This window comes from Saimiri boliviensis, chromosome 9 (genome assembly GCF_048565385.1).
Source record: "Saimiri boliviensis isolate mSaiBol1 chromosome 9, mSaiBol1.pri, whole genome shotgun sequence".
NCBI lineage: Eukaryota > Metazoa > Chordata > Mammalia > Primates > Cebidae > Saimiri > Saimiri boliviensis.
Window position 1 is genome coordinate 96988369 of NC_133457.1, and position 14923 is coordinate 97003291.

Here is a 14923-nt window from a genome sequence, read left to right on the forward strand (position 1 = left end):
CTAGGAGGACGACGATCGTGTGTGTCTTGTCTGCTCCTTCTTCCGCCCTCATGACAGCCCCAAGAGGCAGACAAAGGGGCACAAATATAACTTGTGACAAGCAAACCCGGGTCAGATCTCAGCTGCTCAGCTTGGCTGTATGACCACAGTGGTCAGCTCCCTCTCAGCCTCCTGTCCTGGGCCCACAGCAGACATACAACAAATGTTTGTCAAGAGGAAAAAAATAAATGGATGAATGAATGAATGGATGCTTACATGAATAAAGTATTATTATCCTCATTTTACAGGAAAAACTAAGGCACAAAGAAGCTGTCCTTGGCACAGAGTCACAATTTGAACCTGCACAGGGACTCCAGAGGCCATGACACACTTCCCTCTTGTAGGATGTCCTTGTCCGTAACCCAGCGGTCCCTCCTGCCTCTGACTCCTTGGGCCAGTCCCCCGCCAGCCCCCTTCCCTCACCACATTGCACTACCTGTCTCCCCTGCCACCGCCTCCAGCCTCTTTGCGTTCCCACTCCTGACTTGAGGGCCCTGCTCTGAACCCCTCCACCCCGTCCATGTGGACTGGATGCTTCTCCGGAGCCCAGTGCCTGAGCATCAGCTTCCCCACTCCAGACTATTTCATTTGTTCATTCATTTGTCCAACTCTTCACTCCTTTGCTCAACAAACATTGACTGAAATTGAAATGAGCCAGTTCTACCCCTGGTACTGGGAATTCCGAGATGAATCCAGCCTGAGCTGTGTCCTTGGGGGACACAGAAAACAACAAAGAAATGGCATTTGTTACCCAGAGACCCAGAGAGACGCAGCTCTGGTGGAGACAGAAAGGCACAGGCTGCAGGGGCTTGAGCTCAGGGGTTGGGGGAAGGCTCCTGGCCTGGGGGCTTGGGAAAAGCTTCCTGGAGAAGGTTATGCTGGAGTCTGGAAACACATGAAAGAATGAGTAAGACAGGCATTGAGAAGGGAGGCAAAGGGAGGCAAAGGGTACTGTGACATCAGGGACAAAGTGGTGGAAGACAGCGTGAGACACTGAGGAAGTGCACGCTGTTCCTTGCAGCTGGGTCCAGGCTGTCCTCAGGTGCGGACACGTGGCTCTGGAAACCCAACACCCTCCCCTGACTACCTAGCCAGCTCTGGGCCCAGCAGGACTTCCAAGAATTTCATGTCTAGAAATTTATCAGAAAAAAAACAAAACAAAACAATCAACAACGTGGACATGGAGTCATACAGGACAGAGGATGTTTACCGCGGTGTTATTTATTACAGAAGACGAATGGAAGCAGCCTCTGTGCCCAGCCATGAGAAATGGCCGCACTTGCCAAGGGACCACCACCAGCTGGAGTCATTTAAAAGGCTGAGAAGTCGGGTTTCAGAGACTACTTAAAGGCACTCAACAATGCATCTGACGTAACTGTAGGTAAAAGACAGCAAAAGGCAAACTAGTTTTATTAGGAGGTCTACATATGCATATAGAAGAAACGTGTCAAATGCCTCACAGTGGTTACCTCTGGTGATGGACTAACCTGGGGCTGTATTTCCTTTTTAAAAATAATTTCGCTGGGCGCGGTGGCTCACGCCTGTAATCCCAGCACTTTGGGAGGCCGAGGCGGGTGGATCATGAGGTCAAGAGATCGAGACCATCCTGGTCAACATAGTGAAACCCCGTCTCTACTAAAAATACAAAAAAATTAGCTGGGCATGGTGGCGCGTTCCTGTAATCCCAGCTACTCGGGAGGCTGAGGCAGGAGAATCGCCTGAATCCAGGAGGCGGAGGTTGCGGTGAGCCGAGATCGCGCCATTGCACTCCAGCCTGGGTAACAAGAGAGAAACTCCGTCTCAAAAAAAAAAAATAAGAAAAAAAAAATAATTTCAGCCGGACCAGGTGGCTCAAGCTTGTAATCCCAACACTTTGGGAGGCCAAGGCAGACGGAACTTGAGGCCTGGAGTTCAAGATGAGTCAGCCCACATGGCAAAACTTTGTCCCCATTAAAAATACAAAAATGGGCCGGGCGCGGTGGCTCCCAGCACTTTGGGAGGCCGGGGCGGGTGGATCACAAGGTCAAGAGATCGAGACCATCCTGGTCAACATGGTGAAACCCCGTCTCTACTAAAGATACAAAAAATTAGCTGGGCATGGTGGCGCGTGCCTGTAATCCCAGCTACTCAGGAGGCTGAGGCAGGAGAATTGCTTGAACCCGGGAGGCGGAGGTTGCGGTGAGCCGAGATTGCGCCATTGCACTCCAGCCTGCGTAACAAGAGTGAAACTCCGTCTCAAAAAAAAAAAAAAATACAAAAAATACAAAAATGAGCTCGGTGTGGTGGTGTGCGCCTGTAAGCCCAACTACTCAGGAGGCTGAGGCAGGAGAATCACCTCGGAGGCAGAGGTTGCGGTAAGACAAGATTGCGCCACGGCACTCCAGTCTAGGCAACAGAGTAAGATCCTGTCTCAAAAAAATTTTAAAGGGCCAGACACTGTGGCTGACACCTGTAATCCAGCACTTAGGAAGGCCAAGGCAGGCGGATCATGAGGTCAGAAATTTGAGACCAACCTGACCAACATGATGAAACCTCATCTCTACTAAAAATACAAAAATTAGCTGGGCATGGTGGCACACACCTGTAATCCCACATACTCGGGAGGCTGAGGCAGAATTACTTGAATCTGGGAGGTGGAGGTTACAGTGAGCCAAGACCGTGCTACTGCACTCCAGCCTGAGTGACAGAGTGAGACTCCATCTCAGAAAGAAAATAATTATTATATATAATAATTTTTATATATAATATATAATAAGAATTATTATTAATTCTTTGGTTGGACACCATGGCTCATGCCTATAATCCCAGCACTTTGGGAGGCTGAGATGTGTGGATTGCTTGAGCCCAGGAGTTCAAGACCAGCCTGGACAACATGGGGATAGCTTGTCTCTACAAAAATACAAAAATTAGTTGGGCACGGTGGCATGTGCCTGTAGATCCAGCGATTCGGGAGGCTGAGATGGGAGGATTGCTTGCCTAGGTGACAGAGCAAGACCCTGTCTACAGGAACCATTCCTGTGTTCTCTGATTTTATAACGGTGGGCCAGTCTCACGTTTTCATTTTCAGAGATGGATTCTAGGAGACAACTCCATGAGGCCACAACTTGTCTTTCCAGCCTCCTCCCAAGCCGCGCCTCCCAGCCCGGCAAAAACCCCCAGGGAGCCACCCAAACCAACCAGTGGCCCTCACATCTCATAAACAGTGATCCCACATGTGTTGACGCCTGCTGTTCCTCTGAATGCCCTCTGCTTTCTCTCTCCATCTGGCACAGTTCCCCGGCCTCCAGGCCTGCCTCAGGTCCTTCCGCTGGGGAGGTCACGCACCCTGAGCACCCTTGCCACCGAACATTGTGGATGCCCAGACACCTGCCTGGATGCTGAGCTGCTGGGGAAGGACCTGCCTTACCTCTTTCTTCCCCAGGGGCTTCGTGGGGCCCAGGATTTAGTTCTATTGGTTTCTGGCCTCCAATGTCTTATTTTGAAAACGTCCAAAGCAGACAATAGTACAATGAACGCCCTTCACTTAGATGTGCCACAATTTGCCTTTTCTCTCTCTGTCTTGCTGAACTAGTGCACACATCTGAACACTTGGCCAGGGCTGGGGATTTGGAAGGTGCTGAATGCCTGCTGGAATGAACAAAAGGAAGAGCAAGGACACGGCGCTGCTCCCCTCTGCCTTCGGACCCAGTGGGTAACCTTGCACAGCAGAGCGCTGGCCTTTCTAAAACGCTAACACAGAGGAGCTGCCCACCTACTTGGAGGCTGGCTGCCAACAGTCAGCACAGCCCCTCTGCAGACACGAGAGGTCCCATCGTCCCTTCCTGCCTCATCACTCTGAGCCCTGGAAGACAGCCTCACAGCCACGTGCGCCCCATCATGTGCTGCTGGACTTGGGCTGTGGAACCTCTGTCTCCCCGCTCACCCAGGGAGGGCACACGTCCCTGCCGTGTCCCTTGCAAATGTCACATCCTCAGAGAAGTGGAGGGCTCCCCTGATGTTTCTTCTGCCCCTTGGCACTAAGGGCAGCCTCTGTGGGGGTACCCACTCATCCTGGTCTGCCAGGGACTGCCCAGTTTGAGCACTGGAAGTCCAGTGTCCTGGAACCCCTCAGGCCTGGGTAAACCAAGAGGACTGGTCACCCTGGCTTCTGCTGACTCTCACCAGGTGGGCAGGCTGTGTTCACATGGCCACTGCCAGGAGACAGCAGCCCGGGAGCCACCCGGGGCAGGGGCTGGGCTGCTATCTCTACCTCCCCAACCCTGCCAAGGCCAGGCCGCAGAACAGGCCCAAGGATAGGCTTGCTGATGCTGGCTGACTGCCTGGAGGAGAGAAGAAATGAACGAGTGGGCAGGGCCAGGCGCGGCAGCTCACGCCTGTAATCCCAGCACTTTGGGAGGAGGCCGAGGCAAGTGGATCATCTGAGGCCAGGAGTTTGAAACCTGACCAACATGGTGAAACCCGTCTCTACTAAAAACACAAAAATTAGCTGGTGTGGTGGAGGGCACATATAGTCCCAGTTACTCAGGAGGCTGAGGCAGGAGAATCGCTTGAACCCGGGAGGAGGAGATAGCCGTCAGCCAAGATCACACCGCTGCTGCACTCCAGCCTGGGCAACAGAGTGAGACTCTGTCTCCAGATACAAAAAAAAAAAGAAAGAAAAAGAGATGAACGAGTAGACAAACAAACAGTAACCTTGCCTCATTCAAATCTGCTCATGTCTCCTCCTCCATGAGGCCTTCCCTGACTGCCACCTCAGCTGAGAGCCTCTCCACTACCTGTCCCCACTTTCCAGGCTTCCCTAGCATATATCACTAGTGACATTCTCCATGTCATTTGCCCACTTTCACTAGGGGCCGTTTCTTCGTCTAGAGCGTCACTTCCACATGGGGAGGGTGTTTTTTTTTTTTTTTTTTTTTTTTTTTTTTTTTTTTCTGAGATGGAGTTTCGCTCTTGTTACCCAGGCTGGAGTGCAATGGCACGATCTCGGCTCACCGCAACCTCCGCCCCCTGGGTTCAGGCAATTCTCCTGCCTCAGCCTCCCGAGTAGCTGGGATTACAGGCACGCGCCACCATGCCCAGCTAACTTTTGTATTTTTAGTAGAGACGGGGTTTCACCATGTTGACCAGGATGGTCTCGATCTCTTGACCTCGTGATCCGCCCGCCTCGGCCTCCCAAAGTGCTAGGATTACAGGCTTGAGCCACCGCGCCCGGCTGGGCAGGGGTTTTTAATCTGTTTTGCTCACTGAGGTATTTCTAGTGCTTGGAATAATAGCTGTTCGGTAAGAATTTGTTGAATGAATGAATGAATCCTTGCTTTCCTGCAAAAGGTGGAGTCTCCTGGCCTGCTTCTCACACATTTGGTCTTTTGTTTAATTTGTTCAACAGACATCAGTGCCAGAGCTCAGCATCACTGTGTGTGCCTGTGTTTGTGTGTGTGTGTGTATGTGTGTGTGTGTGTACAAAGCAGAGTGCAAACTCTGATGGCAGGAGGGGCAGAGTACAGGGTAAGGACTCAAAGAGCCATCATGCCTGGTTGTATGTAAAGCCAAGGACCTGGCATTTGGGGACAGAGTCTCTGGGGCAGGACCCTGACCTCTTTGCAACAGCCCTAAAAGAAAGCCTGGATTGGCTGGGCACGGTGGCTCACGCCTGTAATACAAGCACTTTGGGAGGCCAAGACGGGTGGATCATCTGAGTTTGGGAATTTGAGACCACCCTGACCAACATAGAGAAATCCTGTCTCTACTAAAAATATAAAATTAGCCAGCTGTGGTGGCACATGCCTGTAATCCCAGCTACTCGGGAGGCTGAGGCAGGAGAATTGCTTGAACCTGGGAGGCGGAGGTTGCGGTGAGCCGAGATCACACTATTGCACTCCAGCCTGGGCAACAAGAGCCAAAACTCTGTCTCAAAAAAAGAAAAAAGGAAGGGGCCGGGCGCGGTGGCTCAAGCCTGTAATCCCAGCACTTTGGGAGGCCGAGGCGGGTGGATCACGAGGTCGAGAGATTGAGACCATCCTGGTCAACATGGTGAAACCCCGTCTCTACTAAAAATACAAAAAAATTAGCTGGGCATGGTGGCGCGTGCCTGTAATCCCAGCTACTCGGGAGGCTGAGGCAGGAGAATTGCCTGAACCCAGGAGGCGGAGGTTGCGGTGAGCCAAGATCGCGCCATTGCACTCCAGCCTGGATAACAAGAGCGAAACTCCGTCTCGAAAAAAAAAAAAGAAAAAAGGAAAAGAAAAGAAAGCCTGAATCGTAATAACCGTGGCCAACATACACTGAAAACTTGCTGCGTCCCAGGCACTGCTCTGTGTGCTTTACACATATTTTCTCAGTGAATTCTCATATCTCTGATGTGTAATTGTCTCCATTCTGCGGATGGGGCTGGGGAGTCTGAGTGACTTTCTTAGGGGACCACAGCAAGAAAGTGGGAGTCACAGACTCTGGAGGCTGCTGTTAACCCTGGTGCTGGAGACTCCGTTTGCAAAGGAGGAAGGAGGATCAGAGAGGTGAAGTCACTTGCCCAGGGTCACAGAGGTGGTCAGAGGCAGGGCTGAGATTCACTGCAGTTCCAGAACACCAGAGGAAGCTGAGGTCCCATTCGGTGGCCACCCTGGAAGAGGTGACAATGGTAACTGAAGGGAGGAGGACAGAGACACAGGGCCAGGCAGGAGCTGTGCTTGAATGCAAAACAGCTGCCCAGAACTAGGGACAAAAGGGACCAGGTCTGGCTGGGGAGATAGGAGCCAACTTCTCAGCAAAGCTGCCCTTGCTTCCTCTTCTCTCCTGATAAATGGCCGCAGAAGCCGTGGACCACCCGTCTCCAGGCCTCCACGTGGGCTGGCCACCATGCTCTGGCCCTGCAGAGGAGCCGAAATTGGGGGCGGGCAGCGCGCCCTGTCCTGGGCCCCTCCTCCCATGCTCCCAGCAATGTCGGCCTGACTCACCTGGTGATACCAAGTGCGTATTCTGTGTCAGGAGCTGCGCTGTGCAACTCAAGACGCTCTGACTTCCTTCTTACACCCAACAAGTTCAGACAGGGAAACAGAGATCAGGCAGTGAAGCTGCCACCCAAGCCACCAGCAGAGGGAGGATACCAGCCCCGACAATCTGGCTCCAGAGCCTGTGCCTCTACCCCCCACCCAGGATGCAGGGCCCTGGCTCCCCTGGCTCCCGGCCAAGATCCTGTGCAGTCCCTCACAGCGGACACCACCCATGGCGTTCAGCAGCCCAGCAGAGGGCTCGGTACAGGCAGGCTCAGCTGAAAACAATCCTTGCTCTTGTTAATATGGGAACAGCAATTTCTTCCTTTGGCTGTTTCTCCCTCTACACAAGTCTGGACCCCCTACCCATTAGCAGTCATTCCCCATTTTCCAGAACCCCTATCTACAACCGTAGGCAACCACATTCTGTCTCTATGATAGATTTGCCTGTTCTAGACATTTCACACAAATGGATTCACACAATCTGTGGTCTTTGTGACAGGCTCCTTTCACTTACCATAACGTTCTCAAGGTTCATCCACCTTGTAGCATGGATCACTATTTTATTCCTTTTTATGGCCAATAATATCCATATTATTGCTGTCATCACACTGAAAGACATTCAGGCCAGGTGTGATGGCTTACGCCTGCAATCCCAATCCTTTGGGAGGCCGAGGTGGTTGGATTGCTTGAGACTAGGAGTTTGAGACCAGCCTGGGACACATAGTGGGACCCTGTCTCTACAAAACACAAAATGAAAAATATTAGTTAGGTGTTGTGATACATGTGTGGAGTAGCCTTTAGTCCTAGCTAGTATGGAGGCTGAGCTGGAAGCATCACTTGAGCCTGAGGGTTCAAGGCTGCAGTGAGCCGTGATTGCTACTGCACTCCAGCCTGGGTGACAGAGCAAAAACACTCACACAAAGAAAAGGAAGAAAGAAAAGAAGACATTCAGGACTATCAGGCTGTTTTCGAGCTTTGGCTATTAGGAATATTGCTGCTGTTGACATTTGTATAAGTCTATGCGTAGACATATGTTTTTAATTCTCTCAATTATATATCCAGGAGTGGAATTTCTAGGTCAAATGAGAATACTGTATTTAAACTTTTGAGAAGATGCCAGATTGTTTTCCACCATCTTCCATTCCCACCAGCAGTGCACGGGGGTTGCAGTTTCTCTGTATTCTCACCGACACCTGTTCTTATTTGTCTTTTTAATTTTAGCCATCCTGTGAATGTGAAGTGGTATCTCATGGTGGTTTTGATCTGTTATCTCTCTGATAGCCAATGATATTAAGCACCCTTCATTTGCTGATTGGCTACTTATACATCTTTTTTTGGAGAAACATATGTTTAGATCCTATTGCCATTTTTAAAATTTAGTTACCGGGCGCAGTGGTTCACGCCTGTAATCCCAGCACTTCGAGAGGCTGAGGTGGGCAGATCACAAGGTCAGGAGATTGAGACCATTCTGGCCAACATGGTGAAACTCCATCTCTACTAAAAGTACAAAAATTAGCCGGGCGTGGTGGCATGCACCTGTAATCCCAGCTGCTTGGGAGGCTGAGGCACAAGAATCGCTTGAACCCAGGAGGCAAAGGTTGCAGTGAGCCGAGATAGTGCCACTGCACTCCTGCCTGGCGACCTTGGCAACAGAGCAAGACTCTGTATTAAAAAAAAAAAAAAAAAAAAAAAAAAAGGCCGGGCGCGGTGGCTCAAGCCTGTAATCCCAGCACTTTGGGAGGCCGAGGCGGGTGGATCACGAGGTCGAGAGATCGAGACCATCCTGGTCAACATGGTGAAACCCTGTCTCTACTAAAAATACAAAAAATTAGTTGGGCATGGTGGCACGTGCCTGTAATCCCAGCTACTCAGGAGGCTGAGGCAGGAGAATTGCCTGAACCCAGGAGGCGGAGGTTGCGGTGAGCCGAGATCGTGCCATTGCACTCCAGCCTGGGTAACAAGAGCGAAACTCTGTCTCAAAAAAAAAAAAAAAAAAAAAAAATTAGATTTTTTTTTTTTTTGAGATAGTGTCTCACTGTGTTGTCCAGGCAGGAGTGCAGTGGTAGTATCTCGGCTCAGTGCAACCTCCACTTCCCAGGCTCAAGTGATCCTCCCACCCAAGCCTCCTGAGTAGCTGAAACTATAGGCACCAGGCAAACATCACCACGCCCGGCTAATTTTTGTATTTTTTTGTAGAGACAGGGTCTCTCCATGTTGCTCAGGCTGGTCTCAAACTCCTGGACTCAGGCAATCCTCCTGCCTCAGCCTCCCAAAGTGCTGGGATTACAGGTGTGAGCCACTGTGCCCAACCAAAGCTGGATTGTGTCTTTATTATTAAGCTGTTGGAAGTAGGATTTGGAGCCAGATCTGGCCCCTGCTTTACTGTCAGACGGTGGACCCTGCACATACCCCCATGGCATGCGCCCTGCCTCCAGGGACATCATGAAGCCCCTGCAGACTTGGCCCTGCTCTGGGCAGGTAGAAGAGCAAGTCCTGCTAGGGCCTGGCTGACAAGAAGTGCCCAGTGAACGTCTACGGATGGACAGCAGACAGCTGTATCTCCAGGAACGGGTTAGCTAAAGGGGAAGCGAAAACACACAGACCAAGAAGTCTGTGCCCCAGGAGGAGGAAACTGCTGAGGCCCGGCTCCAGGAGGCAGAGATAAGCTCTTGGCTCGGCGAGAGGCCACCAGGCAACTGCCTCTCGCGTCCTTGGTGGCAGCAATCTATCTGGCCTGTTTTTACGTGACTGACTATTGGCCTGTCTGAGGCTGGGAAGGAGAGGCCAGGGAGATTAGCAGGGAACCCGTGAGCCTATCTAAGGGGTTGGAAGGAAGGCATCTGGTCAGAGGTGGGCAGGGACCTGGTGGGGTATGTCCCTGCCCGCCTCTGGCCCCAGAAACTCACTGCTTCATCACCAAGAGCACCTGCCTCTTGAACACCCAGCGCTGACCACCTGGGTTCGATCCCAGTCCTATCATCTCCTTACTGTGTGACCATGAATAAGTTACTCCTCATCTCTGAGCCTCGGTTCACTCACAGCCTCACCTGTAGAATGGAGACAACCAGAGTGAGGATGAAATGAGACCCTAAGCCTGTGTCTTGGTGAGGCCAGACTGTCGGTGGGAGGCTACAGACAGGTGGGCTCACCCACAGGGCATCCCCAGACCCTATCCCCTGTGACTCTCCTGAGAATGCCTGAGACCAGCCACTGCAGGAAGGAGTACCTCAGCCCGGCGCTGTGAGAGTGTGGCTGCTGGTGGAGGCAGCTCCAAGAGCCTGCGTGGCAAAGACAGGCTAGAGGGTGGCAGGGAGTGCCAGGGCAGCCTCTGATTCAGGCAGCCTGGGATTAGTGCCCCACGCTATCCTTTACTAGCTGTGAAGCTTGGGCAAGCACTTGGCCTCTCTGTGCCTCAGTTGCCCTTTGGAAGATGGAGATGACAGTCGTGATTACTTTATGGGGTGGCTGTGAAGATTAAAGGGGTTAATAGAGGTAAAATGTCAGTTAAAATCTCAGCCTTAAAATAAAGCCCAGAGCACCTTCTGAATCTGTTTAACTTCTCTGGACTCCAGATTTTCCCATGTTCCCCCAGATTCTTCCAGCCGGGCTATGTGGAGGACGGGGAGGTGTTCGACTATCCTGGCATTTTCCACAGTGGATTCCATAGACTTCTAACTCACAGGATGCTCTAGGAAAATAAAAAAGGGCACCACTGTCACACGGGCCTGGGTGCTGAGGTAGACCCAGCCACTTCCTGGAAGTGCACACGCATGCGCACGCGCGCACACACACACCACACACACACCCACACACCACACCCACACACACCACACCCACATACACCACACACACACACCACACACACATACACCACACACACACCACACCCACACACACACCACACTCACACCACACCCACACACACACACCACACACACACCACACACCCACACACCACACACACACACACCACACCCACATACACCACACGCACACCACACCCACACACACACCACACACACACACCACACACACACACCACACTCACACCACACCCACACACACACACACCACACACACACCACACACACACACCACACACACACACCACACTCACACCACACCCACACACACACACCACACACACACCACACACCCACACCCACACACCACACCCACACACACCACACCCACATACACCACACACACACACCACACACACACCACACACACACACCACACTCACACCACACCCACACACACACACCACACACACACCACACACACACACCACACTCACACACACCACACCCACATACACCACACACACACCACACACACACCACACACCACACACACCCACACACCACACACACACACACCACCCACACCACCCACACACCCACACACCACACACACACACCACACACACACACACACACACACACACACACACACACACACCTGCGCGTACATACACATGAAAAGTTCTCAAAACCCTTCAGAGGAGACCCTGTGGATGTTTGCATTGTTATTTCTCAAATTCATTTGACGACAAACACTCTTTTCTGCCCAAGGTCAGTTTAACATCCTCCTGGAAAACACTGATGGTCAAGGTCATTTCTATCTTGCAGCTTCCGTGAATCACAGAAAAGACGGGAAATTTTGCTAAAAATCATCTTCCTCACCTAGGAGAAGCACCCTTCTGTTTTTAAAACCCTCTCACACTCACCACCGTGAAGGCCTCATGGCTCTGGGGGTTGCTGTCAGCCCTGCACAGGGATCAGAGAGGGTCGGGGTGGGAAGGACACTCCACGTCCATGGCTGCCCTGCCAGGACTGGCCCAGGTCTCTTTCTGCCCTGTGCAGCTGCCCCTGGCTCTCCCAGACCAGACAGGACACCCAGAAGGTTGTTGGGACAGAAGGTGGTATCTTCGAGGAGCCTTCTAGAAAAAGGAGTTGCCAAAAAGAATCCCAGCCCCACCTCAGGCAAAGGAAATGTCAGAGGATCCGGAGTCCCCTGGGGGCAACTGCAGTGGCGGCCCTGTGACCCTGAGCCTAATTAATTGAGAAAGTTCCCCATTCAAGTAGCCCCTCACATCTCCCTGTAAACATCTCAGCAAATCTAACATCCAGCAACCAGATTACATCTCCCAGACAGTGGCCTCTTGAACACAGGACAAGGGCCAGAATTCTTCCTTATGCCCTGTGAGGTTTGGAAAATGAGGTGGATCAGCCAGTCGACGGAGGAGAGTGACATTTATGGAGCACCAATGCTACGCCATGCATTGTGTAAGAAGCTCCGTCTGCATGGCGAGATCTCAATTAATTCTGATAAAAATCCCACTTCACAGATGGGAGAAACTGAGGTTCTTGGTGGTAGATTCACATGTCCAGGGAGGCGGCAGGGCTGGAATTCAAGCTCCAAGATTGGGTTTAGCTCCCCAGCCTCAGTGCTCCCGGTTCCACTGGCTGAGGTCTCCACCACACACCCCAAGGCCCGTGCCATACCTCACCCTAATCCAGGCCCCTTCCCATTCCTAAGCCAGGTTCTCAGGGCCTCAGATATGAGGGGAATTGGATGGGGGCACTAATGTGGTCTTGTCACTCGATGTCCTGGAGAATCCAGCTGTTTCAGCCACTAGTATTCTGATCGTCTGTTCAGGGGAGGCAGGAGAGAAATCGTTTTCTGGGTATGCTAAGCCACAGGCCATGCCTAAGTCTTTGTCCGAAGGCTGTGGTCATTTGCGGCTGCCCTCAGGTACAGCCTCCTGCCCAGCTCACTGACCTTCCAGGATCCTAGCACTCAGGCTGGGAACCCACCATACAAACCTCTGCAAAACCCCCACTCCTCTCCTTGATGACCTGCCCCCGGGGATGTTCTCCCAAACTGAGACTTCCCAGAATTTCTGGGTCAGCAAACCGAGTGGTTGAGTGGCTGAGGGTGGGGGCCCAGCCCCCCCGCCCCGTCCTCTCCTGGGAGACCCCTCCCCTGCGCTGCTGCACGTCCTCCTGCCCAGCCTCAGAAGCAGACGCTGAAGAGGAGAGCGAGCCACGTGCCAGCACCAAGCTTTCCCACCACATCGCCCATCCAGCTGTCTGAGAGGCAGGCTTTCTTTCCTCCATCCCTGGCAGCGGATCCAGGTCACAGAGAGGGCCAGCTACTTGCCCAAGGCCACACAGAGAGACAGTGGTGGGCATTGCTCAGGATGAGGGATTGCTCAGGTTCAGGCACAGAGCCTGGGGTGCAGGAAAGTTGGTTCCAGCTCCTCCCCCCCCAGCCCCCCACCCCCAGCCCCACCACACACGGCAGGGGGCATCGCCTTCCCCACCCTTCCGGGTTCAGAGGCACCAGGCCCCTTGTGGTATATCCCCAATCCCTTGATGGCACCTACAGCGCCCTAGGTAAGCTAACCCGCGCCCACTTCTCCCACCCTCTTTGCCCTCTGAGGAGCAGGATTTCTTCCTCCATCCCTGGCAGCAGATCCAGGTCACAGAGAGGGGCAGCTACTTGCACAAGGCCACACAGCGAGGCAGCAGTGGCCATCACACCTGGCTCTGGCTGGCTCCGGAGTTGGGGTTCCTTCTCCCAGTGCAGTGGCCGGGGGTGTGGGATCTGGAGCCTGAGCTCCCCCGGTTCCCCACAGCCCAAGCCCATCCCGCCTCCAGGCTTTTGCACTCGCCAGTCCCTCCTCCTGCCCTGCCCCGCCCTTCCCATCACTCAGGTTCTGCTCAGCTTTGCCTCCTCAGAGGCTCTCCCCAACTACCCCTCCTGAAATGCCCCTGCTCCCTATTCTGTCTCTTGCCCCTGATTCTTTGCTTCAGGGCATTAACCACTGCCTGAAATTGTTGTGTGTTTTAACAATAAACTTTCTTCAGGGAATAATTTTAGAAATTATTTTGCAACAGAAAAATTACAAAGATCATACAGGGAGTTCCTGTCGGCCCTTCACCCAGTTTTTTCTTCTGTCAGCCTATTACCTAACCATGGTAAGTGGTCGAAACCAAGAAAGTGACGTTGGTACATTACCATGATGAGCCGCAGGCTGTACTCCGATGAAACAGCGTTCTTCCTTACTCAATTGTTCTCAGCTGCCTCCCCCACGAGGCGGCAAACTCGGAAAGGCAGGGAGGTTGCCTCTTCCACTGCCATCAAGTTCCTCACACCTGGCAAGGAGTGCTGATTGGATAAAGGAGGCAAAAGAACGGGAAAAACAGCCAATGACTCTCAAGGACTCCTGCCAGACACTGTTCCTAAGTGCTTTAAACATTGTCAAGTCCCAGCCTGGGCAACATAGTGAGACCCCATGTCTAAAAAAAATTTCAAATAAGCCAGGCATGGGGGCACATTCCTGTAGTCCCAGCTACCAGGGAGGCTGAGATGGGAGGACTGCTTGAGCCTGGGAGGTCAAGGCTGCTGTGAGCTGTAATCACACCATTGCACTCCAGCCTGAGCAACAGAGAACTCATCTCAAAAAAAAAAACAAACACACACACACCAAAATCCAAACACATTGTAAGCTTTTTAATCCCCACAACAGCCCATGAAGCAGCTACGAATCATGGGGAAACTCAGGCATGGTATGGTTTGATGCCATCCCAAGGCCACAGGGATGGCAGTACCAGAGTGGGTGGGCTCCAGCGACCACTCCTGCCCAGCACAACACACTGACGGCCCCACACGGTAACACAGCAAATGCCGGTCCCTCCACGTTCTCAGTCCAGGGCACAGTGGAAGGGCCGCACCTCCTACAGCTCAGCAGGAGCACAGGCTTGGAGCCTAATTCTGGCTTCTGCCCACAGTGACTAGTGGCCACCCTGGCCCTACCCAGAAGGACACAGGGGGCTCTGTTCCGAGGGCGCTCAGCCTCACCTTTCTTCAGGGAAACAGAAGGG

At 52.5% G+C, this 14923-nt stretch overlaps 1 long non-coding RNA gene across 1 annotated transcript; it reads right to left on the reverse strand.

Moving 5' to 3' along the window:
- Positions 1–467: 467 nt before the first annotated feature.
- Positions 468–14866, reverse strand: LOC141585689 (uncharacterized). The gene is made up of 4 exons (XR_012519337.1): positions 14058–14866; positions 10568–10716; positions 7543–7765; positions 468–6655 (listed from the first exon to the last, which is right to left on the reverse strand). It is a non-coding gene; the product is annotated as an uncharacterized LOC141585689 (long non-coding RNA).
- Between the last annotated feature and the right edge of the window lie 57 nt (positions 14867–14923).